The 5,105-nt window shown below is 47.8% G+C and overlaps 1 pseudogene; it reads right to left on the bottom strand.

Moving 5' to 3' along the window:
* Window positions 1-4,078: 4,078 nt before the first annotated feature.
* Window positions 4,079-4,355, bottom strand: LOC110547492 (large ribosomal subunit protein eL38-like; annotated as a pseudogene).
* Between the last annotated feature and the right edge of the window lie 750 nt (window positions 4,356-5,105).

The raw sequence follows: 5,105 nt of genomic DNA, 5'->3' as shown, positions 1-5,105 counted from the left end.
GGCTAAGTGGTAACACAGTCTCCCAAACTGTAGCCAAGAATAACCCAGTAATTCTAGATCATTTTGCCAAGTGGAGTGGACAGCAAAGGGGCTGGATGATGCCACTGAATCCCTCATGCTTTACCAGGAGTGACAGGTGGCTCTCAAAGGTCGAAGGCTTTGATATGACATGGCAAAGACTAAAGGGGCATGGCTTCATCTAAACGTAGAAGGTTTCTGGGCACTTCTGGACTCCCTGGGTATCAGATGGGCTGTGATGACATTACAACACCTGCTCATTTGATGACTTTGTTAAACAGGGCCAAACTACATCTCATGCTACAGCTAGCATTTTTGTCACCTTCTCTGGTATAAAACCACTAAAGAGGAGGCACCATGGCTTGCATTGTATGCTGCCTCTGCTCACTTCAGCAGGTGAATCAGAGGGTGGACTCCTTCCAGTGACCAGTAGCCCCCTCCACCAGGTAGGCCTCAGGAGCAATGGGGCCTGTCCTGGTTTGAACGAGAATGGCCCCCATAGGTCCATATATTTAATGCCTGGGGAGTGGCACTATTTGAAAGGATTAGGAAGTGTGGCTTTATTGGAGGAAGTAAGTTACTTGGGGTGGGCTTTGAGGTTTCAAAGGCCCAACCGATGCCCATGGTGGATCCGAATGCAGAACTCCCAGCTATTTTTCCAGCACCACGTCTGCCTGCGTGCCACCAGGCTCCCCACCTTGATGACAATGCACTAAACCTCTGAAACTGCAAGCAAACCCCAATTACATGCCTTCCTTTATAAGAATTGCCATGTTTATGGTGTCTCTTCACAGCTATAGAACAGTGACCAAGACGGGGCCTCACCTCTCAGGCCACAGACACCTGTATGGAGGAGGGTGGAGCAGTCACACTAGATCTTCTCCCATCTTCTTTAGCCCAGCTGGAACTATAGCTTATAGCAGACCCGGTTTCCTGCATCGCTCTAGGGTGGGAATAGCCAGGATCATGGCAGGAGTCCTGTGCAGAGGCGAGAGGGCCAACTCCCAACTAGGTTCCTTAAAGAATAGTTGATTGGTCTGACTTCCCGTTCTTGCCTCTGCAGACCAAGAGACAGACACATTAGTGGGAGCTGTCAGCCCATCCTAGAATTGTTGGAAAAGAGCATCCATTTTCTGGGCTTTGTGACAAAAGAAAGCACATGAGTGGTTTTAATACAGTTGTGCCCCTTATCCAAGCTCCACAGAGGATGAGCAGTAATATCAACCCCTACTTGCATTTTGTTACTTCTTGTGCATGTGTTCCTATGGTCTTTAACTTACAGATTAGACAGAGCAAGAGATTAATAATAAGAAATGAAATAGAGTAATTATACAAATACGCTGTGGTAATTTATTTTTAAAAGATGGGAGCCGTTATTACATGAAATAAAATCTTATGTCACAAAAACAGTAGATCTGATAACCTTGACGGATGCTAAGTGACTAATGGGCTGGTATTGCATACAGAGTGGATACTCGAGACAGAGAGATGATTTGTATCCCAAATCAGAAACAGTGGGAAGCTGAAGAGATTTCATCACACTGCTGAGAATGGTGTGCAATTTAAAACATAGAAATGGTTTATTTCCTCAATTTCCTACCTAATATCTTCAAATCATGTAAAGTAAACCGAAAAAGTGAAACCACGTGTCAGGGACTAACCCTGAATAGAAAGTTACTCCTTACCCCTGGAAGTCAGAAGTCCGAACTCAGTGGGAGACTTTGCTCTGTAGGAGGGCTCTCATGGTGGCATCTCTCCTTGCTTCTGTTCCAGACTTCGTTGGAGTTTCCCAGCACTCCTTGCTTGAGTACTCATCCTCCAGTCTTTCCTTCCGCTGTCACGTGGCGTTTTCCCGGGGTGTTTCTCTGTGTGTGTCCTGTTTTCTTAGAAAGAGAATCATTAGATCAGAGTGCATTCCAAGTAAGAATAAATCTATGGTAGATGATTACCTACGCTGAGACCCTGTCTCCAAGCAGGGTCACGCTCAGGTTCCAGGTGGGCAGGAATTTGAAAGACATACTATCTAGTACAAGGAGAGGAACAAAAATGTCCCCTCACTTAAATGGCTGAGGTTTTCAGTTCCAGTCAGAGCCACCCCATCCCCCACCCCCATGCCCATCACCCTGTGGAATCAATCAGGTCAGGTCCTGGAGAGCAGGAAGCTGTTGTCTAAACTCGGAAGGAGAAGTCTCAGGACATGAGGCATCTCTATGAACAGAAAGGTGCTTGCTCACAGGCCTCATGTGAGATCCTCTGGTCCCTGACATGTCACGTACCCACACCCTGGCTCTGAAGGCCCTGTGTGCCAGCCCCTCCTTGCTGGTGTGCTCTGGAGCCAGAAGGGCTGCCCAATGTGTGCACCTCTGCCTTGGAGACTTATCAGTTGTATTTGTCTCTCTGTACTGGGGATTTCCATGACCCAGCATACGTTTTGGGCGAATGAGATTCAGAGTCTCTCTGAATACTTTTCAACACTCTTACTCACCCCTGGAGTCTTTGATCAGGGTGACTAGGTTAGAGTGCCACTGCCCAGCCTGGGTTCACTGCTGCCCATATCCTGCCTACAACCCAGGGGCCTATTCATTTTTCTTGTCCTCTAAGGGCCTGTCTTCAAGTAAAGTCCTATGATCACATCTAGCAGTCCTAACCCACACATGTAAGTAGTTACGAGATTACAAACTCTTTTGGTTTTGAAAAATGCATTAACTCTGAACCCTGAACCCACTGGCCTGCTTAAAAACCACATGGGGGTGACATGGGTGAGGGAGAAATGCCCCCTCCCTTACCCCTTACCACCTATGGCAGGCAGAAAAGCTGGCCTTGAGGTCATCAGAGCAGGAGAGTTGGCTCTTCCCTGCCTACTGCAGCAGTTGGGAGAGCAGGGCCCGCACCTAATTTGAACAGCATAGTAGAGCTGGCTCGGAACATGGGGGTTGTGGGTGAGCCAGCACCCAAGGGTGTGAGAGCAGGAGAGCTGACCCTGCCTGCTGTGTGGTGGGGTGGGCAAGGGAGAAATGCTCTCCTTCCCTCCTTCATCCCTCACCACCTATAGCAAGCAGGAGAGCTGGCCCAGGGGTCACAAGAGTGAGAGAACTGGCCATGTCCTTCACCAGATGCAAAACTCAGGAGAGCAGGCCCTGCACCTCGAGTGGGCATCAGGGTAGAGCTGACCCTGGTTGCAGGGGTTGCTGGTAAGCTGGCCCAAAGGGCATGAGAGAGGAGAGCAGCTCTGAGCTCAGCTACCACCCAGGCCCAGGTCCAGGGCTTTGAATTGGCCCACCCCAACATCTACCCCATCGATGAACTGCTGGAGTGTGTGAGAGCTGGTCCTACAGATCCAGAACTACAGGTTCTCCATGGCACAGGGCAACAGCAGGATATCTGAGAGGAGTCCCAGTGAGGTTCCAGTACTGATAGTGTAGCAGAAGCTAGAGGCCTCATACCAGACCAACTAGCCATTGCAATGAACATTTGCAAGCAAAGAAATTTGGACAAAAGGGTATACTATGGGACCCACTGAGATACGCTACAGCTCCCATAATGAGACTCTTTTTCTCTGTTGGGTGGGGGAGGTTGCAAGGGTGAAGGGAGAGGACGAGTGGAGGGGAAGGTGAGTAGGATTGGGGTGCATGATGTGAAATTCACAAAGAACCAACCAATAAAAAGGTTGTTTTTTTTTTTTTTTTTTTAAAGAAAGACAAATACAAAACAGAACCACATGGATAGGCCCAGGACGGTGGCACATGCCTTCATCCCAGAACTTGGGAGGCAGAAGCAGGTGGATATCTGATTGTGAGACTAGTCTAGCTACATAGCAAGTTCCAAGCCAACCAGGGCTAGATAGTGAGACCTGTCTCAAAAACAAAAGAAACCATATGAATATCACAGCCCAGATAGGAACTTCTGCTTGGCAAGGTGACATTCTGACTTGTGCTGTGCCCACTGAGGCAGGTGTACACCCAGCCTTTCACAGGAGTCTTTTAAAAATGTGTTTTTTTTTTTTTTTGTTTGTTTTTTTTTTTTTTGTTGTTGCTGTTTGCCTTTCCAGGGTTTATAATAGTCAAATGCCGAGGACTGGTTCATTCAGCACCTTCGTGGCCAAATAAGGGGGTAGGGACTGCTTCAGCTTCTCTGCCTTCTCCTTGTCTGTGATGACCAGAGTATAAAGTTACCTGCTGCAGTGAACCTTGAACTTCACATTATTCTTGTTCTTCTTGATCTTGACAGATTTGGCATCCTTCCTCTGGGCTGTGAGCAGAAAATCCCTGATTTCCTCAAGTTTCCAAGGCATGGTGATTGGTGCTCGGCAGCCTTCGAATGCTCCTGAGACACTCACAGCGGCAAGAACCGAAGAGAACAGAAAGAGTTAAAAACACTTTTTGAAGGAACTAAAGAGATGGCTTGATGGTTAAGATCGTTTGCTGTGAAAGTTAGAGGATCTGAGTTCAAATCTCTGACACCTGTTTTAAAGCCAGCCATTGCTGTGTGTGCCTGTAACCCCAGCCCTGGGGGACAGACAGGCTGATCCCAGGAGCTCAGTAGCCAATCCAGCTGAAATGGAGCCATTCAAATCTGGGCTGTGATATTCGTGAGGTTGGTTTTGTTTTTGAGACAGGGCTCACTCTGTAGCCCTGGTTGGTCTGGAACTTGCTATGTAGACAGACAAGCCTCAGAATCAGATATCCACCTGTTTCTGCCCTCCAAGATCTGGGATAAGGGCCTGTGCCACTGTGCCTGACCTAGTCATGTGGTTTTTAAAGCAGGCCAATGGGTTCAGGGTCAGTGAGAAACCCTGTACACACACACACACACACACACACACACACACACACACACACGCACGCACGCACGCACAAATTTGGTCTTGTTATATCAGTTGGGCAGCAGACGGTGACACCACCATCTTCAGAGCCCAGGATCCAGATCTCCATCCTTATTGCTATTTGTTCCCTTTCCTCTGCAGCCTTCCTTCTTTCCTTCCTTGCTAGAAATAAAAAAGATTAATCACATGTTTTATTTGGCTGTTTTAATTTTCTTCTTTGGTGAGACATCCCCTCCCTCTTTTCGTCATTGGAATATTTAGGAGT

Source organism: Meriones unguiculatus, chromosome 1 (assembly GCF_030254825.1).
Source record: "Meriones unguiculatus strain TT.TT164.6M chromosome 1, Bangor_MerUng_6.1, whole genome shotgun sequence".
In the NCBI taxonomy this organism is placed as follows: Eukaryota; Metazoa; Chordata; class Mammalia; order Rodentia; family Muridae; genus Meriones; species Meriones unguiculatus.
Note: the sequence above shows the minus strand (reverse complement) of the source record. Positions and strands in the feature narration are given on the sequence as shown.